General features: G+C 36.9%; 1 protein-coding gene across 10 annotated transcripts in view; it reads right to left on the reverse strand.

Moving 5' to 3' along the window:
• Epha5 (EPH receptor A5) overlaps nucleotides 1–22,023 on the reverse strand; it is a 339,138-nt gene that overhangs the window by 306,375 nt on the left and 10,740 nt on the right. The gene's annotated exons all lie outside the window — the stretch shown is intronic.

A 22,023-nucleotide genomic window follows, 5' to 3' on the forward strand; every position in this document is an offset into this window, starting at 1 on the left:
TGGAAAGAAAAATTCTCAACTTCATATGGAATAACAAGAAACCCAGAACTGCTAAAACAATCCTCTACAATAAAAGATCTTCTGGAGGTATCTCCATCCCTGATCTCAAGCTGTACTATAGAGCAACAGTTTTAAAAGCTGCATGGTACTGGCATAGAAAGAGAATGGTGGATCAATGGAACCAAATGGAAGATCCAGAAATAAACCCACACACCTATGAACACTTGATTTTTGACAAAGCAGCCAAATCCATTCAATGGAAAAAAGACAGCATCTTCAACAAATGGTGCTGGTCTAACTGGATGTCTGCATGTGGAAAAATGCAAATAGATCCATACTTAACACCCTGCACAAAACTGAAGTCCAAGTGGATCAAAGAGCTAAAACAAACAAACAAACAAACAAACAAAACAGACACATTGAATCAAAAAGAAAAAGTGAGGAAGAGCCTTGAACTCATTGGCCCAGGAGACAACTTCCTGAACAGAACACCAACAGCACAGGCTCTAAGAACAACAATCAATAAATGGGAGCTCATGAAACTGAAAAGCTTCTGTAAAGCGAAGGACACTGTCATCAGAACAAAACGACTGCCTACAGATTGGGAAAGGATCCTCACCAACCCTATATCTGACAGAGGGTTAATATCCAGTATCTATAAAGAACTAAAGAAGTTAAAAAGCAACAAATTAAGCAATTCAATTAAAAAATGGGGGGAAAAACAGAATTCTCGATATAGGAATATTGAATGGCAGAGAAACTCTTAAAGAAATGCTCTACAACATTAGTCATCAGGAAAATGTAAATCAAAATGACCCTAAGATTTCAACTTACACCCATCAAAATGGCTAAGATCAAAAACTCAAGTGACAGCACCTGCTGGAGATGTTGTGGAGAAAGGGGAACCCTACTCCACTGCTGGTGGGAATGTAAACTTGTACAACGAATCAATCTGGCACTTTCTCAGACAACTAGGAATAGTGCTTCCTCAAGATCCAGCTACACCATTTCTAGGCATATATACAAAAGAGGATCAAGTACACAATAAGGATACTTGCTCAACCATGTTTGTAGCAGCTTTATTTGTAATAGCTAGAAGCTGAAAACAACCCAGATGCCCCTCAACTGAGGAATGGATACAGAAAGTATAGTACATCTACACAATAATTCCATTGTGTACTACTCAGCAATAAAAAACAAGGAAATCATAAAATTTGTAGGTAAATGGTGGGATATGGAAAAGATCATGTTGAGTGAGCTATGCCAGAAGCAGAAAGACACACATAGCATATACTCACTCATATAGACATATAACATAGGATAAACCTACAACAATCTGTACACCTAAAGAATAATCCAGAGCGAGGACTCTGGCTAAAAGGCTCAATCTCTGTCCAGAAATGCAAAGAGGGTGGACATGAGAAGAAGCAGAAAACAGGGAACAAGTTAGGAGCCTGCCACAGAGGGCCTTTGAAAGGCTCTATCCTGCAGACTATCAAAGCAGATGCTGAGACTTACACCAAACTTTGGATAAATTGCAGGGAATCTTATGGAAGAAGTGGAAAATAGTAAGATCTGGAGAGGACAGAAACCCCACAAGGAGAGCAACAGAATCAAAATATCTGAGCACAGGGGTCTTTCCTGAGACTGATACTCCAACCAAGTTGCATGCATGGAGATAACCCAGAATCCCTGCACAGATGTAGCACGTGACAGTTAAGTCTCCTAGTGGGTTCCCTAGTAATGGAAACAGGGACTATCTCTGATATGAAATTATTGGCCTACTCTTTGATCACCTCACCCTTAGGGTTAAGCAGCCTTACCAGGCCACAGAAGAAGACAAGGCAGCCACTCCTGGTGGGACCTACTAAACTAGGATCAAAAGGAAGGAAAAGAAGACACCTAAATGAACATCGGTACAAAGTCCCAATTTATTTCTAATATCAGAGATCAGACCTCTACTCTTGCCTGATGTGTCTAAAACAAAAAGGGGGAACTGTAGAGAGCTGCATAATGCCGCGCCTTAAAGATGGAGCTGGTTTCCGCCTTCCACCTTCCGGATGGTGAGTGTTCTCTGTCACAAACAACTCCACATTTGGCTAAGGCTGAGGATCTGGCTTGCTTCCATGTGGACCTATCTGCATTGCCCACGTGGCACGCTGGGGTTGGCTACCCAGAGGCTATTTAAGCTGTGGGCTAGCTTTCCCCAGAGTCAGATGATTGTTCAAGGTTCCTGAATAAACTGCATTGAAAAAAAAAAAAAAGAAGACCTCCCCTATTAGTGGGGTTCAGAAGGCACATGCCTGCAGAAGGGGGAGGAAGGGATTAATTGGGAGGGGAGAAGGGAGGGAACCACAGGGGGGATACAAAGTGAATAAAGTGTAACTAATAAAGAAAAAAGACAAACTATCACAAATTTCTTTAATGGTACTAACAGATATAAGGAGAAATATAATAATCAAAAGGCTATGTAGGTATTAAAAGACTAAATCCTCAACTTCATACATTCTAAGAACTAGAGAAAACATCAAGTGAAAAACAAACATGATCTTTTGGTTATGACTTTCAAATGTCTACATCTTGCTAAGTGCCATTTACTGGTGCTTCATTTTCGTTAACATATTGCTAACATGAGTCATTAAGACCACAGAAATGTACTGGGCTACTCCGGGGGGCCGGAGGAGAGCACACAGGAATGAAGATATTTTCAGTCACTGAGTAGCCAAATGACTAATGAAGACTATCCGAGATTCTCACCATCCATCTCTGGTGAGGGAGGCCTGGGAAAAACAATCATGAATCTTTAGGACAGCAAGGGTAATCCAGTGTAAGTAGGAAAGCATAGTCTTACTCTGTCATTCTTACTTTTCTTTGATGATGTTCACATTAGCAAACACTTGTAAGGACAGATCTCTACTACTATGTGAAAGCTGAAAAACGTCAATTAGTAGCAGATAAGATAGCATTCTTTTCCTCTAAGGACACAAACTTAAAATTCCTTAGAGTACAATATATATTTAATGAGTGCCTATGTACCGATTTCCATTTACCTACATTAGAAAAAGTGGTGCATTCAATTACAGTACACGTTTAACTGACCAGTAGGAACAAACTATGCTCACACAGCTGTCCAGCTCCATTTAGTACAGATGTGATTTCTGGTTCCAAGGCTTGATTTTAAAGTTTGTCCACTTCTTCAGGAGACCAAGAGCAGCTTACAAACATAAGTAGAATGTAAAGATACATATGTTTGTCCTTGGAAAATTAAATTTTTATATTGGGTAAAATGTTCTGTTACAGTTCTTTTTGAGGAAGGTCACATAGATTTCTAATAACTTTAACTTGAAAACAAAAATCCATAAGTGTACACAATCTCATGGATAATGAGTAGAAGAGGGTTCATTCCTTCTGTAATTCTCATGCAGCTCGTGAACATAAAAGCAATAAAAGAAAACTAGGTATTTACTGATATATGTGAGACACGGTGCAACACAATTTATATAATCGCTTTCATATACTCATCTCAGAAACTCTTCAGGATGTTCAACAAGAACATTGGTGTCTCATGATCATCTACAGATCCCCAGCAGGGAAACCAAGAAGTAAGAAGACATGACATAGTACCATAGTACGTGTGGTCTTAGTGAGAGACTATGAGCATAAATGATTACTCCTGAAATCCTACTACACTTAGAAACCCTTGTTTTATGGCAATTACCTGGAGACAACTACCATCAATAGATGAAGTCCACTCTCATCTAATAGTATCCTCTAAGATGAGGATTACCAGACTATTTGAGTAGTTAATTTTCTTGTTCTATTATTTAAGATACTTCTAAGTACATTTATTTGCTTTATTTTTAATTTAATACAATTTTATTTAGCACACATAATGGATGTATTTATGCCATGTTCATGTATATTTAGTTTTACTTAATATGTGTCCCCAAAACACAGGATCCCCTCTTGGTCACTGTCTCTAACTCCTACTTCTATCTTTTCCATTCCTAGGATTCCCCCTTCCACGTTTTTATTATATGTATTCTATTGCCATCCACACCTACCTTCACTAAAGTGCCTTTCCCCCTTATTCTGTATCCTTTTTAATTTAATGACTATGTCCACATTTCCTTCCACATGCATAAAATTTAGAAACTAGGAACTATAAATACCGTAGAACATGCAGTATTTTTTCTTTCTGACACCAGCATAACACAATTATTAGACTATTTCTAATATGATCTATTTTCTTGGAAGTGTCATGAATAAATTAATTTGCATTTGTGGCTAAATAAAGCATCAAAACAATGTGTACCATATTTTCATTATCCCATTATATTTTTATGGACAACTAGGCTAATTCCATTTCTTGCTAGTGTGAAAGGAACAGCAATAAACATAGATGTGCAAATATTTCTTTGTAGGTTAAGGACTGTAAGGACTGCTTTCGGGTATATTCCCATGAGTAATAGTGGGGCATCATATAGTAATCCTACATTTTAGTTATCATTTTGTTGCCATTTTTTGAGATCAACCTCCATACCAATTTTCAGTGTAGATGCACCTTGTTTGTACTTCTATCAATAGCAAATATATATATATATATATATATATATATATATATATATATATATATGCTAAACTATGAATTAGTTGACTATTCATTGCTACAATGACTAAGGATGTTTAAAATTTTTATAAACATTTATTTATTTATTGGACAATTGCATTTACTCTTCTAAAGACTATTCATTTTATTGGTCCATTTATTGATGGACAGGAGGTCTTGGTTTTAAAAAGTTTGCTGTTCCTTACCATTTTGTTAGTGAGTAACAGTCTGGAAAATATCTGAGAATTTGTTCTCCAGTTCTAAACATTGTCTGTTCATTCTTAAGACAGACTCTCTTGCTTTGCAGAAAACTTGATTTTATGTAATCCCATTTGGCATTGCTTGGGGCTATACCCTGTAATATTGGGTTTCTATTTAAAATGTTTGCCAGTACCTGTCCCAAGAAGCACTCCCTATGTTTTTATCTAGAAGTTTCAGCATTTTAGGATTTATATGAAGGTTGTTGATTTACTTAGACTCTTTATTTTTCTGCAGAGTTAGAAATATGGATCTAATTTCTGCTCCAAGTAGATATACAGTTTTGGTAGCAGTTATTTACTGAATATGTAGTCTTTTCCCAGTGTATGTTATTGACAGAATTCTCAAACTTATATTCACGTAACTATGTTAATTTATTTCTGTTTCCTCTATTATGTACCATTGGTCTGGGAAACTATTTAAGTAAATGTATTCAAATTATTCCTTGAATTCTCTTCCAGTAATGCTATACCTGCAATGTCTTTAAAAAAATCTTAGTACAGAATAAGTTGTCGACACTCCTGTCAATTCCAGAACTACACTCCAGTATTTAACTAACCTCTATTATCTGTCTACAGAATCACAAATATTCTACCAAATCATCTGTAATGAACAAAACAATTGCACAAACAATTTGCCTACCATTTTCCTTACACAGTCAACAGAACTAACAGGTCCAGAAACAGAGACATGTTTCTCTTTCTTTACCTTTCTTAATCACCACAGTGAGTGACAGAACAAATAACTCTCAGTCCACACATGGTCTTGATGATTCTCTTTGATGACAGGCTCTGTTTCATTCTACACTGGAGCTAGTCTGGCAAAATCCTATAGGAATAGGAACTAATTTCAGTTCTATTTTTGTGGTCCCACTATTAAGTCAGTTCTGTTCAATGAGCTGTGAAGGGATTCTGCAAGGAAAGGGAATTTTTGAAACTATTATTAAGCAGCAAACCGAGAACAAATACCACTCCTGGCTGTCATGAATTGGCTGTGTACTTCCTGGAGCAGATACCAGTCACCTAAAGAAAATAAGAAGAGCAGTGGGAAAGCAAAGCCTGCAGATTAAGGTTGGCAGGAAAGGAGATAGGAAGTAATTTCCAAATTATATCATAGCAATGCTAATCCATGTAAACTTGAAGCCCCTTTCTCTTAGGATATGCTTTCATGTAGGAAAATCGTCTTTGTGGCTTAACGTGGATGGACAACATAAACGTTGTTACTGGCAGAAGAGGGTATTTCAAAAGACGGCAGGTAACTCACTGCAGGACTAGTTGTCAGAGCTTAAAGGCAAATACATACTTTGTTTGAAGAATCTGGTTTTCTTGCCTTGTTTTTTTAAATATCTGTACAATTTTCTTCACAGAATTCTTACTTTCGTTCTGCATTCACTTGACACCCTCAGATTCATCTTTAAAATTATTTTTAATAACACGTTAACTATTACACAGCCAGCTCAAAGCTACTCATGACTGTAAGAAACTTTCAAAATTTAATTTATCAATTAAAAATAACTTGCAATTCTTTTGATTGTAATATACGTAATCAATGTAAACAATATAATCAATCAAATCAATGTTGACTGAAATGTTTGCTTGTCTTTTTGTTTCACAATATACTTTTGCTACTAATTTTATAGATATTTGTTTATTTTTTATTTACGTGTAAGTGTGTTATACATGTGTGTATGAGCACCAAATTTGTGCAGGTGCCACAATATGATAACTGTTCTTAGTTGTCAATGTGACTACATATATAACTAACTAAAACGCAAGCATCTTGATATATCTGTGAGGGATTTTTCTTCATTGAATCATTTGAGGTGGGAAAACCCACCTTTAATCAGGATCTTGTTTTAACTTTTTTATTTTGAATTTTTATTAATTACAATTAATTCATTTTGTATCCCAGTTGTGGCTCCCTCCCTTGTCCCCTCCCAATCCAATCCTTTCCACCTTTCCTCCTCCCATACCCTCCCTCAGTCTCTGACAGGTGAGGTCCTAATCCCCTTTCATCAGACTCTAGCCTATCAGGTCTCATCAGGACTGTCTTCCTCCTTGGCCTGGTAAGGCTGCACCCACCACCACTGGGGGTGGGGGGTGATCAAAGAGCCAGCCACAGAGTTCATGTCAGATACAGCCCCTGTTTCACTTACTAGGGAATCCACTTGAACACTGAGCTGCCATTGTGCTCCATCTGAGCAGGGGTTCTAGGTTATCTCCATGCATAGTCCTTGGTTGGAGTATCAGTCTCAGGAAAGACCCCTGTGCTCAGATTTTTGGTTCTGTTGCTCTCCTTGTGGACCTCCTGTCCCCTCCAGGTCTTTCATCTCCCCCTTCTTTCATAAGATTTCCTGCACTCTGCCCAAATTTCGGCTGTGAGTCTCAGCATCTACTTCAACACCCTGCTGGATAGAGTCTTTCAGAGTCTCTTTGTGGTAGGCTCCTGTCCTGTTCCCTGTTTTCTCCCTCTTCTGATGTCCATCCCGTTTGTCTTTCTGAATGAGGATTGATCATCTCACCCAGGGTCCTCCTTCTTGCTTAGCTTCTTTTTTATCCTATATTACATATGTAATATCCACTTATAAGTGAGTATATACCATGTGTGTCTTTCTGTTTCTGGGATACCTTATTCAGGATGATCTTTTCTAGTTCCCACCATTTGCCTGCAAATTTCATGATTTCCTTGTTTTTGATTGCTGAGTAGTAATATCCAGAATATATAAAGAATTCAAGGAGGTAAACAGCAACAAACCAAGTAATTCAATTAAAAAATGGGGTACAGAGCTAAACAGAGAATTCTCAATAATATCAAATGGCAGAGAAACACTTAAAGAAATGTTCAATGTCCTTAGTCATCAGGAAAATGCAAATGAAAACAACCCTGAGATTTTACCTTATACCCATCAGAATGGCTAAGATAAAAAACTCAAGTAACAATACATGATGGAGAGGATGTGGAGAAAGGAGAACCCTCCTCCATTGTTGGTGGGAGTGCAATCTTGTAAAACCAGTTTGGAAATAAATCTTGTGCTTTCTCAGAAAATCAGGAATAGTGTTACCTCAAGATCCAGCTATACCACTTCTGGGCATATATCCAAAATATGCTCAAGTACACAACAAGGACATGTGCTCAACCATGTTCTTAGCAGCTTGCTTTGTAATAACCAGAATCTAGAAACAACCTAGAAGACCCTCAACTGAGGAATGGTTACAGAAATTGTGGTATAATTTCATTATACGATGAAATCTGGATCTTTTGAGGTGGGAATATTTACCTTAAATCTGAGCCACACCTTTTAGTGGGCACCTGTAAAAGGGTATGGAAGATAGATGTTCTTGCTCTATGCCTGTTTGCTCTCACTCTTGACGGAAAGTCATTCCTTAACTAGCAATAGATCTTACTTTTGGGGGATGCTGGTATTTACTGAAGGCTAGCTAAGACATTCGAGGTCATGTATCTAAAACTATTTGATCCATAAACTTTTTGTCAGAAGACAGACATAATTGAAATAGCTGAACCACAGCCTGTAAATCATCCTAATAAATCCTGTATACTATATCCTGTATACTATATACATTTATATATATATATATATATATACACATATATGTGTGTGTGTATGTGTGTGTGTTTGTGTGTTATATAAATTCTCATTCTCTAGAATTTCTGAGTAGTAGACACAGAGAGCAGAAAAGGGTATCAGTTTCCCTGAAACTGGATTTATGTGTGCTTGTGAGACACCCAGTGTAGATGTTGAGAACCAAACTCAGGTCCTCTGAAAGAGTAATATGTTATTAACTATTGAGTCATCTCGTCAGTCCCTTGTTGGTCTTTTCTTTTCTTTTTTTTTTTTTTGCTTTTTTTAGAACATATTTTTATCATTAATAACAAAAATTTACTTAGAGATTTTCTTAGAAATTTACTTAGAAATTTAATGAAATTTTCTAAGTAAATTAAATTAAATTTACTTAGAAATTTAATTTACACCATAAACCTGATGTCTATGATAGATTGTATTTTAATCAGAAATGCATCCAAAGGATTATGAATTAGTAATGAATTTTAAAAGTGTTAACCCAATGAGATGGAAAGACAGAAATACACAGTTCGCATTTATTGGAGAGTCTGTAAAAAATGTTGAAACAAAACTGACACAGAAATCTGCTGACAGCTAGATTATGAGTAATGAACAATCTGGTACCTGTACAGGACACATTGCATGAAAAGGGCAGCACCATATGTTTTCCGTGACTACCTTGGTATGGTATGGTATGGTAGCTGAACATGTGAAATCTCTTAAAGTGTTTTCTTCTTAGAAACGTCAGCCTTGCATGACATAGAGGTTAAGAAGACGTTTTGTCACAGAATATTCTTCCCAAGCAAACCCATGACTGTGTGGGAAGCTATTGTCTGAAGGTATTCCTTTCAAAAACAAAATTTTACACGTCTGTAGCACAATCAAATCTAAGAAGGCTTCATGAAATGGGTAATGTTCACTCTTCCTATAGTATTGGTTTTGTTGCCATACAAACTTAAGGAAATGATTTGTTTCAACTTCAAAAACTCAATTTTCAGGTCTGTAACATTGACAATTGAAACTAATAAAATTATATGTGTCTGTACTCACACATTTTATCACTTAATCTTAACACTGATCTTTTGGTATGTTACGTTCCTCATTTTACAGATAAGGAAATTGAAGCTGAGAAAAGTTAAACAGTCCAATGGCCCAAGGCCCCAGAACTAATATAAGCACATAGCTGGAATCTAAATCTGAGTTATCTAATAAAAGGCGTTTGATCTTGCTTCTCTATTGAATCTGATCCAGTGTCTAACTTGCTGAATACAATGGTACATACCTCTAAATAATTACCTTCCGTGTCAGTAAGTTTTATTCAAGTAAATTAATGGGTTATGAAGAGTGTGTTACTGAGGCTGGCATCTATCATAATATCCTTAACAGAATGTATGCAAGACAAACATTTTGAACTGGGTGGAGATTGGTTAAAACACTTGCCTTGAACGCTTGAGAACCTGAGTTCAATCCCTACAATACCCTGCACACACACACACACACACACACACACACAAAGAGGTTTGTAATAATGGTCTGAACCTATAATCCTACTGCTGGGGATAAGGGAAAGATGAATGTATGGGACTTGGCTAAACAGTCCAATCTAATCATCATTCTTCACAACAATGAGAGACCTTGTTTCAAAGGAGGTACAGAGTCTTCCAAAGAATATTACATAAGCTGTTCTCTGAATTTCATGTATGCACTCATGTATGAACACACATAAACAACATACATGAAATTTTAACAAAATGAAAAATTCAAATGTATTACTCTAAGGAGAACATACATTAGTCCCCCATGGAGGAGAATTACAATTTCCTACTAAATGGTTGACAGCAAGTTTTAAGTTGCAGAAAACAGAAGAATAAGCAACAAAATAACAAAGTTCTTTATTTAATATCCAATTTAGACATTTATTATGTTTTAAGCACCTGAGGGAAGATTGGGTTTGTATTAAAAATTGTTTTATAAAGATACAAAAATAATTAGAATGAAATAGATGATGTATATAAAACTTTTATGCTTTGAATCATTTCTTATGCCAGTACCTAATTATTCCTCATTCTTTATTAAAACCATGTCAAACTTCAAAATAGTCAGTATAATTATTATCTTTCCAGGTGTCAAGGTAGTGTAAATGATGGTTGGATCTGAATCTATGAAAAAAAAAAAAGAACAAAATCTACAAAAACAAACAAAGAAAACATGGGCATAGTTTGTACATTTAGTGTTTATTTCCCTTTTATTTTATTTTTATTTATGTGTATGTGTGTGTCAGTATGAGTGTCTGACATGTGTGTGCAGATAGCACATAGATCAGGAGAGTGTTCTAGACCCATCAACATCCGCACAGTCAGATAGATATTTTGAAGGTCTAAATGTTCTTGATAACATTTGTAGCCTATGAGATAAATTCATTCCAATTTATAATTGGAAATATTAAACTGTATGCCTTGTGTATCAATCTGAAAATCAAGGGCTAAAATCACTGAATGTATGATACTTTGATTAGAATATTCATTTTCTTTTGTATTGTTTCTCTTGTGAATATAGTTCTGTTTTGTAAATATCTATATCATAGTTATCTTTATAGTATTTTCACACTGTCTTGTATGAAATCAGCAAGAAAAAACATTTTACTGAGCAGCGGTCATATATGTTTCTCCCCATATGCCCCATCTGTCTCTCTCTGTCTCTGTCAGTTTCTCTCTCTCTCTCTCTCCCTTTACTTTAGATTTAAAGTGTGTTGTAAAAGTACATATATTTAAGGCTTATTACTAGCCTATCAATATTGGAAAGCTGTAGAAATAAGAGATGGCAATGAATTGGTGGTGTTTTGGTCATCAAGAGTGTGTTCATGAAGAGAAAGGTGGTTGTGGAGATTTAAATGAAAATGGCACCCATTAGGCCCACAGAGAATGGCACTGTTAGGAGGTATGGCCTTGCTGGAGTAAGTGTGGCTTTGTTGGAGGAAGTTTGAGAAGTTTATCACTCTGGTTGGGCTTTGATGTTACAGACGTTTAAGCCACACTCAGTGTGGCAGTCTCTTTCTGATGTTTGATGATCCAAATGTAGAGCTTTCAGCTCCTTCTCCAGCTCAGTGTTCACCTGCATGCCACAATGCTTTCAACCAAGAACATAATGGACTAAACAACTAAACTGCAAGTCAAAACCAATTTACTGTTTTTCTTTATAAGAGTTACTCAAATCATGGTGTCTCTTCACAGCAATAAAACCCTAATTAAGACAGAAGTTGGTGCCAAAAGTTGGGTATTGCTGCGACAGACCTACCCATGCTCTCGTTTTGTGGAATGTGGTCTTTGGGACTTTGGATTAGAAAAGTAGTTGAATACTTTAAGTGGGTTTAATGGGCCATCCTAGTAACAACATGGAAGACAGTGGTTCTGATTGTGATTTGTGCTATAGAGGCTTGGCTCAAGCAATTTCAGAGAAGGGTGCTAGGATGTGGCCTAGAGACTAATCTTGTGATAATTTAATGAAGAATGTAGCTATTTTCTGCTCTGTTCCAGATAATCATACTGAGGCTAAACTGAAGAGTTTTGAATTAATTAACTTGAAGGAGGAGATTTCAAAACAACCAGTGTGGGCTGTGCCCTGTGTTTTTTAGTGGCCATGCTTATACAGATCTATAATAAAAAGGTTCACTAACCCTTTATCTGACAGAGGACTAATATCCAGTATATACAAAGAACTAAAGAAGCTGAAAAGCAGCAATCCAAGTAATCCAATTAAAAAATGGGGAACACAGCTAAACAGAGAATTCTCGACAGAGGAATATCGAATGGCAGAAAAACACTTAAAGAAATGCTCATCCTCATTAGCCATCAGGGAAATGCAAATCAAAACGACCCTGAGATATCACCTTACACCCATCAGAATGGCCAAGATGAAAAACTCAAGCGATAACACATGCTGGAGAAGTTGTGGAGAAAGGGGAACCCTCCTCCACTGCTGGTGGGAATGTAAACTGGTACAACCACTCTGGAAAGCTATCTGGCACTTTCTAAGACAAATAGGAATAGTGCTTCCTCCAGACCCAGCTATACCACTGCTAGGTATATACCCAAAGTTTGTTCAAGTACACAAAAAGGACACTTGCTCAACCATGTTTATAGCAGCTCTATTTGTAATAGCCAGAACCTGGAAACAACCCAGATGTCCATCAACGGTGGAATGGGTACAGAAATTGTGGTATTTTTATACAATGGAATACTACTCAGCAATCAAAAAGGAGGAAATCATGAAATTTGCAGGCAAATGGTGGGATCTAGAAAAGATCATTCTGAGTGAAATATCCCAGAAGGAGAAAGACAAACATGGGATATACTCACTTATATAGACCTATAAGATATGATAAACATAATGAAATCTATACACCTAAAAAAGATAATCAATTGAGCGGACATGGGGTAAGATGATCAATCCTCATTTAGAAAGACAGATGGGATGTGCATTGAACGTATGACAGGAGTCTACTGAGCGCATCTGAAAGACTCTAACTAGCAGTGTTTTCAAAGCAAAGACTCATGACCAAACCTTTGGCAGAGTACAGGGAATCATAAGAAAGAAGGGGAGTTAGTCTGATGGGGAAAGGATAGGAGCTCCACAAGGACCAAATATATCTGGGCACAGGGTCTTTTCTGAGACTGACACTCAACCAAGGACCAAGTATGGATATAACCTAGAACCTCCACTCAGATGTAGCCTGTGGTAGCTCAGTAACCAATTGGTTTCCCACAGTGAGGGGAACAGGTACTATTTCTAACAGGAACTCAATGACTGGCTCTTTGGTCTCCCCACCCCGAAGGGAGGAGCAGTCCTGTTAGGCCACAGAGGAGGGCTTTGCAGCCAGTCCTGAAGATACCTGATAAAACAGGATCAGATGAATGGGGAGGAGGTCCCCCCTATCAGTGGACTTAGAAAGGGACACGGTGGAGATGAGGGAGGGAGGGAGGGACTGGGAGGGAATGAGGGATCGGGACACGGCTGGGATACAGAGTTAATAAAATGTAACTGATAAAAAAATAAAAAATAAAAAAATAAAATAAAATAAAAAGGAGCAGGTTGAGAAAGGAAAGTTAGACAAAATGTACAATTTGAGGAGAAAATTCCACCAGAAAGTGGAATGGAGCTCAGTCCTATGTTCAAGGAGGTGAACAAACTAAGGAAAATCCCTATTTTAAATGTAATAAAGGGGAATGGTGACCTCAGGACAAAAACCCACCCAGCTAAGTTTTCAGTTTATGAAAAGGAATTAAGAAAAGCTTGGGGCCAGGTGCAGTGATGCAAAACTTTAATCCAGGCACTCTGGAGTCAGAGGCAGCCTGATCTCTGAATTTGAGGTCAGTCAGATCTATAAGAGCTTCAGGACAACAAACCTTAATTAGTGAAGGAAAGCACTGAAACCACAAAGCTGGGTGAAGATGAAATTGAATGAAAGGACCAAGTTCCATCCACATCAAGCAGAAGAACTTAGCAGCTTTAGCACATGGTTCTTTGAGTTTAGAGTCAAGGATACAAGAAAGGAGTTATGGAATCACCCTCTATAGACAGCTACAGAAAGCTGCTGAGGACAGGTATATGGAGGCCTACAGAGGCCATTATGTGAAGCTGCGAATGTGAAGCCTCATTGCTTGGAGATTCTAAGATGTTGGAGGTGCCTGGAAATCCACTAACAGGTAGTGGAACCAGCTTGAAAAAAAAAAAAAAACAAAAAACCAAAAACATGTGTTGCAGTTAACAAAGATAAAAGGAGTTGGAGCTATGAAGAGCGTATTGACATCATACATGGAGGTGCAGAGTTTGGAGTTTTCTCAGCTGGCTTTTGGCTTTTGGTCTTGCTTTTGTTCAGTATGCCCTCACTATGCTCCCTTCTGGAATTTTAATGTATGGCCTGTACCATTATATTTTGGAAGCCTGTGCTCTGCTTTTTCATTTTGATTTTACAAGAGGTTACAGTTAAGAGATTATATGAATGTATGTACAGAAGAGACTTTGAAGTTTTAAACAAGTTTGAAACTGCTATACACTATGGGGAAATTTGAAGTTGGATTAAATGAATTTTGAATTGTGACAAGGAGGCAAGTATATGTTGGCTAGGTGATGGAATGCAGTGGTTTGAAAGAACCCCCCCCCAACCACAAGCTCATAGGAGGTGGCATTACTGAGATGTGTGCCTTGTTGAAGTAGGTGTGAATCACTTGGGGTGGGCCCTTGAGGCCTCAGATGCTCAAGGTATGTCCAAAGTGGATGTGTCTTCCTGCTGCCTGCCAATGAAAACTTTGAAACTATAAGCCAACCCCAAGTAAATGTTTTCCTTTTAAAAAGTTGCAGTGGCCATGGTGTCTCTTCACAGCAATAAAATCTTAAGACAGTTGTAATGGAACTTCATTGTAAACTTAACTGGATTCAGGATGACCATGGGTCCTCACTACAATTATTTCCATGACTGTATTTCAAGAAAGGCATAACTGGACGTGGGGGCACCACCCTGAATGTCAGCGTCATCCCCCAATATGCTGGGGTCCTTGATTGCATATAAAGGAGAAAATATCCTGAGTACCAGTATTCATCTTCATCTGATTTTTGGCTATGGACCCTTATGTGACAGACCCTCTCACAGTTCTGCCACCGGGCCTCTCTGTGATGCCAGACTATCCCATCAAACTGTGACTCAAAATAATCATGTCCTTGCTTATGTGGTTATGCTCAAGCTTTTGATCAGAGCAAAGTAACTAACACAGTAGGATTCCAGTCACTGCTAGGAGATGAATAGCTTGTTCCACTTTTCCTCATCCATCATGATGTGCCACTTCACCATGGCACCAAATTATAAGGTCAATTAATCACAACCAAAATCTCCAAAATGATGAGTCAAACCAAAATGTTTTTCCTCATGAATAGATGAACCAAAATTAATGTAAACTTTCCACACTGGAATCAACAGAAAGATTTTTAAAAGATAAATGCCTTGGGTCCTTTTAAAAGCACCAGTATGAAGATCAGACCAAGAGGAGTGAAGACCATGCTCTAGAAAGCACACTGTTTCTCATCTATTATGAGATGTCTACACTAAACTAACAGTGGACAGCCTAAACATTGCGCTATCACTTAGTCCAACAAGATGCACGTTCCTATCCCACAATTGAGTTGTGGTGGTGATATCAAACCGCAGTGGCTCTCAAAAGCAACAATTGATCTTGCTAGGTATGTCATTATAGATTGGAGGAATTCTAATCCACATATCCTATATTGACTCTCTCTGTTTAAAGCAAAGTTCTTCAAAAATGTAAAAATAACTGTTACAGATGTTCTGATATTGTCAATTACTGCATATGAGTTTTTTCAGTAGAAATGTTTTAATATATATGATGGTGGTTTTGGCATTCAGACATGGTACATTTAACTGTGTTCTTATTTTGGCTATGATAAGCACCTCTGCTTTTTTTCTGGGTGAAAAAAATTGTTTCAAAGTAGTCTATATTATTCACTGCAGTTTAATTTTATTGCCATTTTTAGAAATATATGTCAGTATTCTATCACACTGTCTAGTATACAACATTTCTCTTCCATATTAGCACAGTAGCTTGCAAACAGAACCCATGAGCTTCAAAGGAGAAAATTTTTGATGTTCATTCAGGCAAAGAGAAAGAAGATGTAAACCTGCATCCAGAAAACCTGTAAATATAAGAAATTAGTACTTAGATGCTAGGGTTTTATAGTGAATTATTTTCAGTGAAACTTTCTGCAATAGTTAAAGAAGGAAGGAGAGGAAGAGTTATAAGAGGAAAAGAAAGAGGAGAGAGAGGAAAAAGAGATGAGAGAGGAAAAAGTGAAGGAGGACAAATAAGAGTAGAAAAAAGAATAGGAAGAAAAGTAAGATTTAGATAAAAAAAAAACAATTATACCCTTGGAAAATGTTGAATATGTGTGTGTGTGTGTGTGTGTGTGTGTGTGTGTGTGTGTGTGATCAGAAAATCAGCTCCACATATTTTGAAACTAAAAATGACTATGTATGCTGTATTTCACTATCCCAAACAAAAATGTGATGATCCTCTTTCAAATCACAGGGTCAGAAATAAGTTAGTTTTCTGATGAACTGACAGATTTTCTATCAAAAAGTAAGAGCTGTGTAACTCAAATCTAAATTTAAAATTTCCATGACAGTGCCTCAGTATTGACGGTAGTTACAATTTCTCAATATGTATTTTCTATGTCCCTGTACTCATGTACTCATATTATTCTTGTGGATAGTTATATTTGCTGAGGCTCAAGCTTTTTCTAACATATGATTCCTTCCTTGAAAATTATTAGCATAATTAAAAAACAAATCATCATAATAATAAAATTTAGAGGAATGCAGTATCTGGCTACATTGATACAGTCAAGTGCTTCAGCAACTTAGACACTTTATCATATTAAGTGCTTTACTTTATAACACACTAGAAATTACTGAACTATACCAAAATCAGCTTTCCTCCATATTAACAATATCAGCATCTTTGGGGTAGTTTAAGAATTGAAAAAGATTATGCAATAAGTCTTCATAGAAGTACTTTCACCCTTCCTACCTATCAAATGATTTAATTTAAATAATTTTATAACAGTAAAATAAAATTTATCTGATACTTTATTTAGTTCCTACTATTTTACAACAAATCAAAATGCTTTTTCCTCTGGAAGGATTTTAATTAAGCTAACTTCCCATAAACTATCAAAACTAAGGTCGAAAAGATAATTATTTGCCATGTAAGCTTCAATGCTATTTTATACACACAATGGTTGACACACATTTTCCTGACATCTTCCATTTAATATTTAGAATTCCCATGATGCTGTAAATCTAAAGTACTTCATAAAGTATGTAACAGTGAATATACTCAGGAAACAAAATTAATATAAAAGTAATTCCTTCCATTTCCCAAAATTACAAACAGATGGCTTGTATAAATTGTTTCTTAGTTGTAAGATTAAGTTATACTTTGAGTAGAAAAAAATTGTATAGTGAGTCAAATTGCATGAATGCTAAAAATTTACCATAAGTGAAAAAAAGTAGTGTTTGATTCCATCACAAAGTACTAAATACAATATATGTAAAAATATTTCTAATATATATGGTTCTCTGTAGATATTTAATCTTTGTTATACATTTTGTAAATATGAAGTAAATTATTTTGATAGAATGTATGCTGGTATTAATTTACTTTGGTTGGTGGAACATGGAATCTTTCATTTGGTAACCCTTCAATTTTATTTATTTCTCTTTTGTTTTGTTTTGTTTCAGGAGATGGTTTCTCTGTGTAATCTTGGTTGCCCTGCCCTGTAGACCAGGCTGGCCTCACACACACAGAGATCTGCCTGCCTCTGCTCCCTAATTGCTGGAGTCACAGGTGTGTGCCACCATGCCCAGCCTTAATTCAATTTACTAGAGGCTTTATAAAACAAATTCTTTTTTATAAATGTATTTATTTTTTTCTTTACTACAATTTATTCAGTTTGTATCCCAGTTGTAGGCCCTTGTCCCCTCCCAATCCTATCCTCCCTTCCTCTTCTCCTCCTATACCTTCTCCCAGTCCACTGACAGGGGAGGTCCTCCTCCCCTTCCATTTGACTCTAGCCTATGAGGTCTCATCAGGACTGGCTGCATTGTCTTTCTCTGTGGCCTAGAAAGGTTGCTTCCCTCTCAGGAGAAAATGATCAAAGAGCCAGCCACTAAGTTCATGACAGAGACAGCCCTTGTTCCCCTTTCTAGGGTACCCACTTGGACACTGAGCTGCCATGGGCTATATCTGAGCAGGTGTTCTAGGTTATCTCCATGCAATGTCCTTGGTTGGAGTATCAGTCTGGAGAGATGGCTCATCCATTAAAAGCTAGGCTGACAACCATAAATACAAAAGAGATTCTAAGTTCTGTTAATTTTGGATATAGGAAGAGTTATAATGGGTTTTCCAATGAGAGAATAAGATGATGAAAAGGAATTGCTTGTAAAAATAGTAGCTTTAAGTCACTTAAAGAATTTACTTCATAGTATTCATTCATCAAACATAGATTTATGGAGTGCAGTGTACTTCACTGGTGTTCCAGATGGAGAATTAAGTTTTGGATCTAGCTCTCAATGTGCTTCCAGACAGACAATGCTTTCTCCACAGTGATGCCTCAAATAAATACAGAAACCCAAGATATTCTGCTGTCAGTTTTGTTGGAATTAAATTGTTTTGGTTGGAAAATTGTAAGGTCTTTGTTTGTGTTGAAATCCAACCTCACAGAATTGTTTCCCTGATTAGCTTTTATTTTTATAGTATTTGTATTCTGAATAAAGATTACAATGTGCATAAACAAGTGAAAATACAATTTCAAGTGACAGGCCGCACACATCAGGAATGAAAATGGGAACTCAAGCTCGGGCAATTCTGACTGGACAGACCTACGATAAAATTCTAGCAATATCTCCGGCCCAAAATTTACCCTGACTACAAGGTGAGGAGGAATAAAGATAGATCAGAGATCGAGGGAGGGAGCAAACAGTGACTGGCCCACCTTGCGACCCGCTCCATGGGAGAGGGACAACCCCTGATACTACTAATGATACTCTGCTATGCTTGCAGACAGGAGACTAACATAACTGCCCTGAGAGGCTCCACCCAGGACCGGATGGAAACGGATGCAGAGACCCACAAGCAAACGTTAGGCTTCGGGAGTCCTGTAGAAGAGTTGGAGGAAGGATAGAGGAACTCGGAAAGGACAAGAACTCCACTCCACAAGAAGATAACAGGGTCAACTAACTGAGGACCATGGGGCCTTACAGAGACTGAACCACCAACCAAACAGTACACATTGACTGGACCTAGAGCCCATACACGTATGTAGCTGATGGGCAGCTTGGTCTTCAAGAGGGTTCCCTAGCAATTAGTGCAGGGGCTGTCTCTGACATGGACTCTGTTCCCTATTTTTGTATCACTTTCCTCTAATTGGGCTCTCTTGTTAGGAAGAGGATGCTCTTAGTGCTGATGTGACTTGATGTGCTGGGGAGGTTTGATACTCGGTAAGAGCTCCTCTTTTCTGAGGAGAAGGGGAGGAAAGAAAGGGGTGAGAAGGTGGGAGGGTGAGACCTGAAGGAGAAAAGGAAGGAGGTTGAGATAGAGATGTAAAGTGAATAAATACAAATATTTTTTAAAAATGTAGCAATACACAGGGTGGGCATGCAGGTGTAGATGACATTGTTCAAAGACTTGGCGTCACGGAGAACAAGGTAGTTCAATCTCCTTCCTAGGTTAACCATGGGAAAGTGAAAGGAGGTATGGTCCTGAGGCAAATCAATGATTATGCTACACTCATAATTATGGTTTTATTTTTAACCTAATCCTACTGGAGGTCCATTGGAAAGCTTTACACAGGGAGTAAATAAGGGATCTTTTAGCTACTGGACTGCAGTCATTTACCTTTCTTCTGGTATCTCCATTTTGAACAAAGAAGACAACACTCACTAACTGATGTTGTGCCAAATGTTCAATGGCAGGCCAGTGCTTTTGAACGTGAAATATTTAATACTGTCCTATGGTAAGCCATAAAAGTTTAAAATGTGCTTCAAAGATATGAACTCAGTCTGTAAAATTCTAAACTGTGTTTTAATAACATTCCCATTTTACAGACAAGAAAACAGATGCGGAGAAGCTGTTTAGGTTGCCAGAGGTTCGCAGCTCCAACAGTCTGAGCCAAGATCTAGAGTCTCTTTACTTGCTTCTGCATAGCACATCTATAGATTTGGTAATCAGTTTAGAGATAGAAAGTGTTTGCTTTTTATATTATCTAGCATTTAAAATTAAATAATATTTTCTTATTGCAGAGCCTCCTGTAATATTACCAATAAGGGTATTTTAATGAGATTCATAGGCAAAAATATACCTTTGTAGTATAAATAACTTTCAAAATTATTACAAAATGTCCTATTTTATATTACCCATAAAAGGGGAGACAAAACATGATAGTTGACATGCAGTAAAGATAAAAATTGCCTCCATTTCCCATTGAATCTTCAGGCTATATTTTTTATTATGAAGCATGCTTCCTAGAAAGTGAAATGTGTGACAAGTTGAATAAAACTTTCAATGCTCCTTTGTATTCCTAGCAGAGCAATGAGCAGTGTTCTTGCAATAGACAGCACTGTTTTGAGAAGAAATTCTTAAAGAGATTACTGACATTAAAATATAGATTTAAAATATAGTATGGGCTTGGTGTGAGGATTGCATTTTTATATTCAAAAATACCAGAGATAAGTTGATAAAGCAAAAAAACATATGTGTTCAACTAGAAGGAAAGATGTAGGAAGAGAGCTCCATGCATGCTAATGAAAGCTGGACCATAAAGAAAACTGTGTGCAAGTCTAAAATGTGCGTACATTGATAAAGTGTATTAATGATAATATGGTTATCAGTGACTAGTGAGTGTGGGGAAGCAAGCCTTCAAAGTTTCACCTGTTATTGTCCTAGGCACTCTGATTGCACTTATCGTTGTCTTTAAAAGAATACTGTACTGTGATGACAGAAGTAAGAATGACGATAGACACTTGTTGAGAGAACTTCCCTCTGCACAATGTGTTGACAAGAAAAGGGCTGAAGCCAGAGTGCCTGAGTTTGAGTGAAAGCCTTTTCACTTTCACACAAATATACAGAGACAAGTTATTTAACTACATACTAACTCACTCTCCTCAAAAATAAAATGACAATTATGAGGATTCCCTTATCTCATTAAGAGAAAAACAAACTATATGTAAATCACAACCATGACACATGATGAATCAAAAGTGAATAATAGCTGTAATTCTTGAAGAAAGCATGTGCATTCATAAATATGCAATTTTAGACACACAAGCAATGTAATGTTACAACCAAATGATATGCTCCAAACTTTCTCATATTTTGTTATGGTCTCCTATGTGCAAAAGAACAGTCTTCTGGTAATTATATTAAAACCTTTCTGGAAATACAAAACCTACTCATATTTCCAAGAAATATGTTTAATATGCATGTGACTAAAAAGATAAGTGTTCTGGGAAATGAAAATTGAAAACTGTATTTAAAACTGGAATCAGGAGTCAGAGATCCATATCAAGGTTCTTTAAGTATTTTCCCTGCTTTCTGGTTTCAAAATTGGGGCAGGGGAAGTTAATTTAATCATCTTCTTACTGTATATAAACTTACTATGTAAGTTTTATGTTTTATGTTTTACACATGTATACTTTAATGGAAAATCTGTAACATATTAGAGCATATCTAAGCATTATCCTAAGACTATAAGGTGATGACAAAGTGTTCAAAATGTTTGTAGATATTCCTTGATATGTCTTGTGGCTTACAAAAAAGAATCTGTTCTTTGTGAAAATTCAAAGTAAAACACACACTGATAGTACATGATACTTGCACTTATCTTTTTCTTTATTTCCTGGTTAAACCTCAGATTTGTCATTAGATTTTTATAAAAATATAGCAGAGAATTGGGACATGTGGTTCATTTTTATTTTGCACAGCTGTGTGGGATATATTGTCAATTCCTTATG

This window comes from Meriones unguiculatus, chromosome 3, assembly GCF_030254825.1.
Source record: "Meriones unguiculatus strain TT.TT164.6M chromosome 3, Bangor_MerUng_6.1, whole genome shotgun sequence".
In the NCBI taxonomy this organism is placed as follows: Eukaryota; Metazoa; Chordata; class Mammalia; order Rodentia; family Muridae; genus Meriones; species Meriones unguiculatus.